Genomic DNA, 13,278 nt, shown 5'->3' on the forward strand with positions numbered 1-13,278 from the left:
AAAGTATTAATCATATCTCATAATTCTTAATCATCGTTAGATTAATTAAAATTTTGAATTAGTTGGTCACCTAAAAAAATCTATCAATCAAGCATAGACATTCATTATAGTAAAGACAACCGATAATCATGTGAAGAAATCAAAATAGATTTATATATTATATCAAAATATATTTAGAATTTAGGATTTATAAATTAATCCTCAATCAAGTTTGAGTTTATCTACTCATGGATGTAGAATCATCCATGTTATACATAAAAGAAAATAAAAGATACTTCGTTATGATAGTAAAATCGCTTCGAAACCCTAACTTTTTCTCCTTTTTGTTGTAAAGTCTCTCTCTACATAGATGTGTTAAAAGATAGATCCATTCTCATGGATGTGGAAGTATTCTTATATATTATTCACCGATCATAAGTTTTAGAGTCCCAATAGTACCATGTTGCCTTGATTTAAAAGATAAAAACGTGCCCAAGAAATTTCCCCCATCGAGCTATGATCGGTGGATAAGATCATCATAAGTGACGATTGTAAAAGCTAAAAACCAAAGTTCTTATACATAAAAGTACCTCTAGAATTGGTTGTTATAATGTTCCACATCCACCGATTCTTGGAACATCCTTTTTATCCCACTGTTTTGGTCATAACTTCTCATATACCTCATGGTGACCTCATTATTTTTTTGTTGGATTCGTGTTTCAATTCTCTTCAAGATGTATCCTTTAATTTTTGGATTTGAACGAGTTGAATTTGGACTTGGTTCCTTTTGTATTTTTTCAACATTTGTTTTTCCTTTTCGTCGCATTTCTTCCACTTTTCATAGCTTTAGACACTTGGATACTTGGAATACTTCACTCCTTAGCTCTTTTGTATACATTTTCACTATTATTGGGATGATTCACCTAATAAAAACAAATAAAAGAAAACTAGAGTAATAACAAGCTAGAACGCAAGGATTATACCAAATATTTGTATGGATTTGACATTAAAACCACGAGGTTTGCTTTAATTTTATTTTTTACCAGGAGATCCCTTAAAGCAAATAGATTTAAATTACCTTGATTATAAATATATAAAAGGAAACCAACTAGGTGTCTTGTTGTATGCATGGTATCGCTAGTCTTCACGAATAAATATAGAGCAACTTCTAGGACTATAAAGGACGTAATGAATCAAGTTCATGGGGTTTTACGATATCCAAGATACGTAAGGGAAAATTGCATCTGGATACCTTAGAGGGTTTATTCAGTATGACTCGCAAAGAGAGGTGTTATTGGCACCAAGGATACTTGGAATGGCTATCTGACTCGCAAGTCCATCATTTTCCTCAAAAAGTACACCCTAAAATGGACGTACCTGCCTCTTAGAGAATCGGTTTTTGGTGGGGAAAAAATACCATTTTCAAAAGACGGATTGTGACATACTCCATTCTTGAATTCAAGACTTTTATTTGACTAATAAGTTGAGATATTTTTGGAGGAGTCTATTGAGCACCTGCATTAGAGGTGGTTGAACATGGGAGTTTAGATTAAAATGCCGAGGTGACTCCTATTTTGTTGAACACACAAATAATATACCAAGCACGCATTATGTTTTCTCTTCTACTGTGTGCATTGGTGATTAGTTCACTAGACAAAGTAATATAATTTTAGAAGGGACCATAATGTGTGTTGTTGAAGTACGAGCGTTTAGTAAGTTCTACTTCCGATAATCTCAGGATTCCCCCACCCCCACCCCAAATAAACTTACAAGTATTAATCTCTTTAAATCACTTTCATTATCATTCATTCAACTTAATAAAGTTGTCTGTGTTAATGATATTACTGGTCATGGCTGCAGCCCTTTGTAAGAAAAAATGTTCACACAGAACCTAAAAATTGAGATAGAAACTAGGCACATCGGAATTTAACCACAACAAGTGAATTATTTTCATGTGAAGGGAAAATATCTAATTGAAAATATTAATGATGTTATTGAAACTTCTGTTGCAGTGGAAAGCTGCTTGGGAAAACAGGGAAGGAAGCTCGCTGAAAAGTTTTCATGTTCATAGTTTCCCATGAAGCACTGCAAGGGTGTTGATCTATTATTGTATAATTAGAGAGTAAATCGTATGTGTGTTTGTCCTATACGTTATTGAAAAGACGAGGGTACCCAAATATACCTCAATCTAAAAAATTTCCACCTATAAGTCCTTTCTTCGGAAGTGAATGTCTATGGACTGAGTCGAGACAATATAGCTAATCGGTTCACACTTCATGTGATCGTTTATGGATATGAGATCGAGACAATACAACAACGATGTATGATTACTTGATAAGAGGTTCGGACTTAACCAAACACAATAGGGTTACTATCAAGTAAATAGGAATTAATGTTTGTGTATTTTACTTCTAATTATAATAAAAACAATTATAATTGCGGAAATAGAAAAGTAAAAGACATAGCAAGATTTTGTTAATGAGGAAACCGCAAATGCAGAAAAACCCCGAGACCTTGTCCAGAATTGAATACTCTTAGGATTAAGCCGCTATACAAAATCATACCAACTTCGTATAGTTGAGACCAAGCAACTTAACCTATAGTTCACCTGGTTCTGTCTGTATTCCCACGCCTCCAACTGATAGATAAGTCACGTACTTGGAACAATTCCTTTGGTTCGTATTACAAACAGTAAAGGAACGACAAATATGTTTGGTAGAAGCTCTTTTCAACCAAGTGATGTGAGTTCGACAAAAGGATCTCCCGTTTATCCCAATAAACTCCTTTGTCAGGTCCTTAGATCTATCTACTAACAATTACCGAAGTAATCGTCTAGATTTTTCAATCAATACCTTGAATCACAAAGAAACGTATTGATGCCGATTTACCCAACTAATCAATCCAATCTACCTCAAGGATAAACTGATTATAGTTGGATATTCTTTAACCGAAACAAGTATTGCGCACACCAAAGATTATGAAACCAAATCATAAATTTTCAAAGTCTTCTTTGTCTTCAAATCTTCTTAGATCTTCATAAACATCTGCACACAATCAACTTGAATCTATTATGATCAATCATGCACATAACGGAGTCTGTAAACAATGGATTATCACAAGACGTCTTTAGATCTACAAACAGTCTAAAGATACCCGTCGAAACTTCGATCTAGTTTGAGTGAATCTTATATCAGAAGAGAAGATTCTCAAGCATAAACAAACTAGGTGCAATCAAAGTTCAACAACCGTTAGTCAATCAAATCAATTGAAAACTAATAATAAACCACAATTATCTAGTTTCCCACTAACGATACTAATAGAGCTTCTCAATCCCAAAGAAGTCTTTAAACTGAGCAGCCATAAGAGATTTCGCCTAATTAGGTTACTTTCCTCTCCGAATAGACGGCTCCACCAGTAACAACACAACTAGGTAGTTTTGCTGGGTTTGAGTATTAGTTTGCAAGAAATGCAAATTTTGGTATTTATAGACCAAGGAAGTTTGGACACCAAGGAATTTCCAAAACCGAAAATATTCTCAAGATATGCATATATTCCAGATTTGGTTTCCATAATTCCTGAAAATGCTTTGTCCAAACATTGACCGAAATCTCTAATTAGTAAATGCACATTACCAATTTTTATTTTCCAAAAATAAAATTAAAAACTTTAATTAAAATATTCTCAACTTATTTTTCGATCCGGAATTTTTTCCTTTATATATTAAGGAATATCTTTGAAAAATAAAAGATAAGTGTTATTGCACATGTTCAAAGTATGTCGATCTGACTTTCAGGAACTATGTGATTGATTAAGAACACTCAATCACAAATCATGGGTTTCACGGTTCTACCAAAACAAGTTTCGGTTCTACCTCCATGTGAGTATTGTGCATAGTCACACTAGCTTTCCAAAAATGCGGTTGACTAGGTACTAGGATCGGTTCCCCACACACTTATTGTAACTACTTGTATTTGCCGCACATGTCCATATGATCAGTTCCCATTTCACTAAAAAATTGTTGCACATGTTCATAGGATCGGTTCCCCCATCTACTAAAAAACGTGTTGCACCTCTTACAAGGATCGATTCCCCTCTTATGATCGGTTGCACCTCTTCATAGGATCGGTTCCCCTTTGCCTAGAGTTGGTCATACCAATAGCACTAAATCGATCATGCCATCTCAGGTGATTACTTAAGATCGGTTTCACTAGTAAAAGTCATACCAATACAAAAGTCAGGCCTTGTGAATAGTTTTACCAAGAACATAAACAAGTCATGAGCGGTTATACTAATCACACATATTGGTATTTCAAAAGATATGCAATGAATAACAATACCAATAAGCCTAGCGATTTCCCTTTCGATTCACGAAACCAGTTCATGAATTTACTTCCATTAAACTAATGTAAATTATTGTTTCCTAGGATGAAATCTCATCTCATACCGATACATAATCGCAATAGCATTCAAACGATTATGTCGATGTCTTATATACGAATTTCAAAAGATAAGCGTTATACTTCGTATTGTATTCATTAATACTACGTCTAACTAGAGTGTAATCATCCATGCTTCGCAGTTATGTTTTCAATATGCACGACTTGAAAGATATGGTAGGGAGTGAAACAGTTCAAGTCAAATATCATTAACCTCAAGTGGAAGGATGATGTTGTCGTTTTGGCTCCTTACTTCTTCACTTCTTCAAGTCTTCGCAATATTTGTAATGTCTCATATCCTAATACTTTCAAGCTAATCTATATTAAGTTGACTCTAGTACATAATCAAGCTACTCTTTAAATGAGTTTTGGTTCACTAAAATATGACAACCAAACTTGACATACCAACGCTTGGTGGGTTCAACCGAGCTATGCTCTAACAATCTCCCCCTTTGTCAATTTTAGTGACAAAACTCTTACATCATATGGATAAAAAATTACAAGAATTCATTACACATACGCTTGATTCCCAAATTCAATAGCACAATAACCAGTATACATTAAATCCATAAATGCTGATGTTGGCATTATAATAACAAAGCTAATACTCCCCCTAAAGGTAAGATAGGTAGATTTTATCAACCCACACATATTTATTATTCCTTCGTAGTTCATATAACTACAAGTATCATATGATATGCTACTCCCCTTAGTCTATGATTTACTCCTTCGTTAGATAAACGTTTAAGCACCAATGTCCTTTCCCTTAGTGATACCAATCAATATAAATCAATACCAGTATCACTTGTTTACTCCATATATTTCTGCCCCTTTCTGTCACAAAATGACAAAGGTACGAGCAAATAAAGGACAAACCGAAAGGATCTTACAAATCTCAAAATAGACTTGCAAACCTATAAGAGTTAAGAACGAGGGTTCCCCACACCATTTTTGATAACCAATATCAAAAACGAAACTACAAAGTAATTTTGTTTTGATATGTTATCAAGGAAACAATTTCCCGAAGCAATTTTCCCTAACAGTTTAGAAAACCAAAAATCGACTAAGCACTTTAGTTCCTTTGCTAAACCACAATCGCTTGTTCGATAAGACCAAAATAAAGATAACTCTATTTTTCTCATCAGGTTCTAATTATCCATATAACTTAGACCTTTAACTTTTAAACAATACAAGCACTAGGTTAGTTAACTAGCATTCCTTGTTAAGGCATTCGATTAGACTTGAATAACCGAAACCTCCACTTTGATAAGTCTAAATAAGATCAATTTCTCATATGCGCAATCGAATTGGACTAAACAATTCATCCCGTAAACCTTTTCTTTCGTTAAGCCATAAACAATTCATGCAAACCAAATAAATCAACTTGCATAATTATTCACCTCAACCGGAAGCAATTGAAACAACATAGACATTAAAGCACCGCAATTTCACTAAAATTTTGTAAGCCTAAACGATTGATACCAAACAATAAAGCAAGATAACAATGGTTTTTCTTAACCGGAAACAATTGAATCACACACATATCCATACAAAAATAATGGAATAAAACATCAATTGTACAAAAATTTTGGTAAGCAAAAAAAATAAATATACGCAATAAACTCAGGCTTTTCTTAAATAAAAAAACGATTAACTAACAAAGTCGTCACCTCAAATTTCGCATCCTCTTCTCCAATATGTTTGCATATTCTTCCAGGGAAAATTGATATCGAAATATCATTATGTTGTCATCCTTATGCAAAACAAAAGAATAAAAACAACCAACCTTTACCAGAGAAAGGTTGAAAACCGGTTTTAACTATTGCAAGAAAAAGTTCAAACCACGAAACACATATGCTTTTATGCTAAACCAAATGATTCAACATATTGTGACTTTTTCACATATTGTTTCAATGAGAACCCCTCATGATCCTTTGATAAATCCTACCAACATGGGCTTGAACTTAATCCTGCTAAACTAAAATGTCACTCGAATAATAAGGGTTCACAACATATGAGATCGAATATCAAGGCTGGAAAACTGAAATCAAACATCCCATACACATACATAGCAATAAGATAAAGCATTCAAGCACATGCTATGTAAACATAAACTATCACAAGAAAAATTATAAATCAAATAATTTCATTCATAAAAAGATAGTTTTATTCATAATAGACCTAATCAATCATTGAAAGAAATCAAAAATTGATGTCTATTTTCCTGGATTAAGTTAATCTCTAGTGGTGCTCTTGTTATTCACTGAGGTTTCTTCAGTGTTCAAACTTTTGAAGCATGTCTCAAGAAACTTGTATGCAACCACATCTTGTTTCTCAAGTTTTTTAACTTAAACCTTCATATCAGCAATATCAACTTTTGTTTCCTCAATCTTATCTTTGAGCCAATCTTGATTTCGAATCGTTATTATGAGATTGGTTCTTAGTTCCTAAAAACCTTGGATATAGTCAATCATACCATCAGAACGAATCCACTTGGTTTTGGTTGGTTCTTGTAGGTTGTAAGCCAACAAACATGACTCATCTTGTGATCCACCTGAACTATCAGAATCATAATCAGACATGATATTTGATATGTTTTTCTTCTTCCTCTCTGTATTGATTCCTTGACAGTCTTTAACCTTTTGAGCTTCCTCCTTATTAGCCTTTGGGATATTGCGAGTTATTAGAGGCATGATTGGTTATATATATATATATATATATATATATATATATATATATATATATATATAAAGGATTGATCAGGGCATCAGAATACAAGCAAGAGATAGTTTCCCTTTAATAAGAGACAACTTTCAGACCGAAAGATATCAGGAGAATCCAAAAATATTAAAGATTATATTTCGTTTCCTTTGTCCGTACTTCTCAAGATGGAAGGTTTATTGAAATTCTAAAATTCTAAATTAAACCTATTTTTGGAAGATCATGTTAATCATGAATATTTTCAGACAACCATGGATTCGCAGCTATCCATAAAGTGTCACAACTTTTTCTGATAAACAACTACACAAACAAATGTGCTCCAGTTTTATTGTGCCTTTCCCATCCATGAATAAGAGCACGAAAAAGGGTGAGAGTGCAAAATTTTGATACAACTAAGTTGCATCGGAGTAAGCTTTTTCTAGATTACAGTGAGTATCAGAAACATAGTTCATGTTTCTCTTAGGGAATTTATGCCCAAAATCTTTTCTCCCAAGATGATGATCTTTTATAACTCTAGAGATATGATCATATGGAGAAACTGTACTGATGTGAGAATTCTCAGAGATAGATAAATCTCTCTTAATTCTTTCAATGAGATTCTCATATGATTTTCTCATTCTAAGGACTTCCTTATGATCCACATCAGTGTGATTATCCGAAACAATTATCGGAAATTCCTGATTGTTTCTTTTGGCAGAGATTCTATCTTTCCCTTTCTTCTGGCATTGTTTTTCACCAAAACAAGAATTGTTTCGATATGGGTGAGGAAGAACCTTTTTACATAAGTGATTATCAACTCTTTCCTTTGATTCTTTTGAGTTAATCTTATCGGGTAGTGGTATAATCTGTCTTTCTACCGAGGAATGATCTTTCAGTTTTTTAAGACAAGAAACTTCTTTCAATATTTTTACCACAGTACGTTGAAGAAGTATAAGTTTCCTGTCAAGTGACTGAAAGTTTTATTCCTTAAGGTCACATACACGGAATCGATTCAAAATTTCCTTCGCACAAGATTTCGTTTAATCATCAGTAGATCTAGAAGATGGTTTCTCATCCTCTTCTGACTTGATGTAGTTAGGAAAACTACCATTATCTTGATCTGTTTCAGACGTGAGTAAATCAATTTTATCACAATTTGTAAAAGTCGAGAAAGGACTTTTAGTTTCCTCAATATCAGAAGAAATCACAATAGCATCATTAGTCAGAGTCATATGACGTGTCTCTTTATCTAAAGTAAGAGAGTTACCAACAACTTCTAGTTTGACAGTGAGATCCATGTTCTCTTTGGCCAGACTATTAAGTTGAATGTCTTTATCTCTGATCTCTTGTTTAAGAAGATTTGACTCTGTATTTAATATCAGCACTTTAGAAGACAGAGATGTTATAGGATTTAGGAATTTTATCAACTCTTTATCACCATCTTCTGTTTCATCAGAGACAGACATAAATGTTTTCGCAACCCCTGGATCATGAGTCAACGAAGTAGTAACATCTTAAACTTTTGAGTATTCATACTCTTGCATAACGTTAACTGAAATCAGACATGGAATCAATTTCTTATCGTTTGGATTGCACCAAACACAGATTGTTAGATCTTTTCCTGTTTGCCTGCTCTGATACCAATTGAAAAGACGAGGGCACCCAAATATACCTCAATCTAAAACTTTTCCACCTATAAGTCCTTTCTCCGAAAATGATTGTCCATGGACTGAGTCGAGACAATACAACTAATCAGTTCACACTTTGTGTGATCGTCTATGGATACGAGATCGAGACAATACAACAACGAAGTATGTTTACTTGATAAGAGGTTCAGACTTAACCAAACACAATAGGATTACTATCAAGTAAATAGGAATTAACGTTTGTGTATTTTACTTCTAATTATAATAAAAATAATTATAATTGCGGAAATAGAAAATTAAAAGACACAACAAGATTTTGTTAACGAGGAAACCGCAAATGCAGAAAAACCCCGGGACCTTGTCCAGAATTGAATACTCCCAGGATTAAGCCGTTATACAAAATCAAACCAACTTCATATAGTTGAGACCAAACAACTAAACCTATAGTTCACCTAGTTCTGTATGTATTCCCACGCCTCCAACTTATTAAATAAGTCAAGTACTTGGAAAAATTCCTTTGGTTCCTATTCCAAATAATAAAGGAATAACAAATATGTTCGGTAGCAAATCTTTTCAACCAAGTGATGTGATTTCGACAAAAGTCTCTTCCGTTTATCCCAATAAACTCCTCTGTCAGGTCCTTATATCTATCTACTAACAATTACCGAAGTAATCGTCTAGATTTTGCAATCAATACCTTGAATAACAAAGAAACGTATTGATGCCGATCTACTCAACTAATCAATCCAGTCTACCACAAGGATAAACTGATTATAGTTGGATCCTCTTTAACCAAAACAAGTATTGTGACACCAAAGATTATGAACCCAAATCAGAAATCTTCAAAGACTTCTTTGTCTTCAAATCTTCTTAGATCTTCAATAAACACCTTCACACAATCAACTTGAGTCTCTTATGATCAATCATTCACAGAACGGAGTCTTTAACAATGGATTATCATAAGACGTCTTTAGATTTACAAACAGTCTAAAGATCCCCATCGAAACTTCGATCTAGTTTGAGTGAATCTTATATCAGAAGAGAAGATTCTCAAGCATAAACAAACTAGGTGCAATCAAAGTTCAAAAACCGTTGGTCAATTAAATAAATAGAAAACTAATAATAAACCGCAATTATCTAGTTTCCAACCAACAGTATTAATAGGGCTTCTCAATCCCAAAGAAGTCTTTAAACTGAGCGTCCGCAAGAGATTCGCCTAATTAGGTTACTTTCCTCTCCGAATAGGCGTCTCCACCTGTAACAACACAACTAGGTAGTTTTTCTGGCTCTGAGGATTAGTTTGCTAGAAATGCAAAATTTGGTATTTATAGACCAAGGAAGTTTGGACACCAAGGAAATTCCAAAACCGAAAATATTCTCAAGATATGCAATATATTCCAGATTCGGTTTCCATAATTCCTGGATATGCTTTGTCCAAACATTGACCGAAAATCTCTTAGAAAATCTTCAATTAGTAAATGCACATTACCAATTTTCATTTTCCAAAAATAAAATTAAAAACCTTAATTAAAATATTCTCAATTTATTTTTCTTCCGTGATTTTTTCCTTTAGCTATTAAGGAATATCATTGAACAATAAAAGATAAGCGTTACTGCACATGTTCAAAGTATGTCGACATCTTTATTTTGTAAGTCCTCTTTCATACTTACAATCTTGAAACCGATTTTCCACACTTCTAAACGAGTTTAGAATTGGTTCATCTGACTTTCAAGAACTATGTGATTGATTAAGAACACTCAATCACAAATCATGGGTTTCACGGTTCTACCAAAACAAGTTTCGGTTCTACCTCCATGTGAGTAATGTGCATAGTTACACTAGCTTTCCAAAAATTCGGTTGACTAGGTACTAGGATCAGTTCCCCACATACTTATGGTAACTACTTGTATTTGCTGCACATGTCCATAGGATCGGTTCCCCTTTCACTAAAAACTTGTTGCACATGTTCATAGGATAGTTCCCCCATCTACTAAAAAACGTGTTGCACCTTTTACAAGGATCGATTCCCCTCTTGTGATCGGTTGCACCTCTTCATAGGATCGGTTCCCCTTTGCCTAGAGTTGGTCATACCAATAACACTAAATCGATCATACTATCTCAGGTGAGTACTTAAGATCGGTTTCACTAATAAAAGTCATACCAATACAAAAGTCAGGCCTTGTGAATAGTTTTACCAAGAACATAAACAAGTCATGAGCGGTTATACTAATCAAACATATTGGTAGTTCAAAAGATATGCAATGAATAACAATACTAATAAGCCTAGTGATTTCCCTTTTGATTCACGAAACAAGTTCATGAATTTACTTCCTTTAAACTAATGTAAAACATTGTTTCCTAGGATGAAATCTTCACCTCATACCCATACATAATCACAATAGTATTCAAACGATTATGTCGATGTCTTATATACGAAGTTCAAAAGATAAGCGTTATACTTCGTATTGTATTCCTTAATACTACGTCTAACTAGAGTGTAATCATTCATGATTCACAGTTATGTTTTCAATATGCATGATGATAAGCAAACAAGTGCGACGCATTTTCGCCCATAAATGCATTAGATGAGACTTATTTTTTCCCTAATAAACTTGTTTTTAGAAGAATAATCTCTTGTGGAGAATTGGGTCGAAAAAATGTTATTTGCACCCGGAGGACATGTGCTATTCGGACTCTCGATGTTGGTTAAGGGGAACCTTCTTTACTATTTGCACCCCATGCTATTCACACCCATATTATTGTTAGGGGCGCAAATGTTCATCACTGATTTTGGCAGGAATATTATGATTAAATATTCAGAAAATACGACATCTTCTGTGATGATTGTGGTCGAGTTTTGATGAGATTTAATCACGAGTTATGATTGGTATTAGCCTGTTCGACTAAAACAGGGATGGTAATAGAGTTAAAATTGGAAAGAGGAGAAGATTGCAGGTGATTATCGATAAACCAGGAGAGAAAATATTCTCGGATTCTGTTTGACTCTCATTGGCTAAATTCGGAAGATATGTGTGGATTAAAAGAAGATATTCTGTCATGGGATTTTATTCTGGAAGATTTGGAGTGTTTGGATAACTCATAGACGCGTGAACAAGATAAACATGGAAATAATTCTCAAAATAGGGATTCTCGGATATTTCTATTACTGCCACAAGTTAGTTGAACTGTTTTCGTGTGCTGCAATGAGTTTTGCTCATTGAAATACTCGTATCACACGAGTTTGGAGTATGTAGAGCTTGAACAGATACATGAACGAGGTGAATAATGAAATAATTACGTAACTTTGGTAAAAAATATTCCCGAGGATAAAAGGCATTCATGGAGATTTCTTGAAGTTATTGTGAAGATTTGAAGACACTGAAGAGTATAAAAGGGGTACTGCGATGTTTTAGAAGGGGTATCGAAAGTTGGGAGAGTTGCAGAGCATCAGAGAGTCGAGAAAATAAATTTGCGGAAACTCCATTGTTGCTGCTGCACGAAGAACACGAAGAACATAAGACCCTCATGGAGCAGTCTTAAAAGCTACAGTCGCTGCGACACTTTGCGGACAGTCTTATCTGCTACAGTGACAACAACAATTAATATATATATGTATCGATTCTCTGTAATTTTAATCATCCCCATAATTTCATCATTTGTAAACCATCTTTGAGCATAAATGAAATCAACTTTTGAGCGTGTTTTCAACATGATGAGAGGCTAAATTCTCGCGTAACCAAGGAAATGGATGAAGCTATTCACACATGAATAATGGGTAACTATTTCATTTTCTCTAATTTTTAATTATAATTCACATAATCACTGCTTTTGCAGAGTTCTTAAGAGTTTACATAATTTTCTTAATTACTTGTGATTCAATTTGATAGATTATACTTTGTTTGATCAATTGATAGTCTATGCTTAGGGAATACAATTAATATTTGAGAATATGTTTGATTATTTGTGAATTAAGAAATAAAAGATTAGAAGGCTAATTAGAGTTATGAAATATTTACCATAATTTATTCATGTGTAATAGTGGATTCTAATGTCTTGGTTATCTTTAATATCTTGAAATCAAATTTTGAGTTAAGTTTTCTTTAATTTTTAAGTTTTATTAAGTCTAGAATCTTTTGCTTTCACAAGTCTCAACGAACTTATTACTACAACAAAACAAAAAAAATCACATCATTTTGGCGCCGCCGACGCAGACTTTTTTTCAGATTAATTTTTAGGTTTATTTTTATTTTGTACAATATTTTCATTTAATTTTAGATTTTTTTTCCTTTTTATGCATTTCTTTTTGTATTTCTTTTCAGGGAATTTTTGAGGACGATGGATTTTTCTGAAGAGACGTCAGCTAAGATGAATCTTGCAGAATATAAGCGTAGAAACTCAAATTATCATACAACCTCATCTGAGATGACGCTTGGTGAATATATTCATAGGCAACGGTACAGAGTTTTTGCTCCACAAATGGTAAGTGAAGAATCTCCTCCAATGATATATGAGAAGT

The sequence above is a fragment of the Papaver somniferum genome, chromosome 6, assembly GCF_003573695.1.
Source record: "Papaver somniferum cultivar HN1 chromosome 6, ASM357369v1, whole genome shotgun sequence".
Classification (NCBI taxonomy): domain Eukaryota; kingdom Viridiplantae; phylum Streptophyta; class Magnoliopsida; order Ranunculales; family Papaveraceae; genus Papaver; species Papaver somniferum.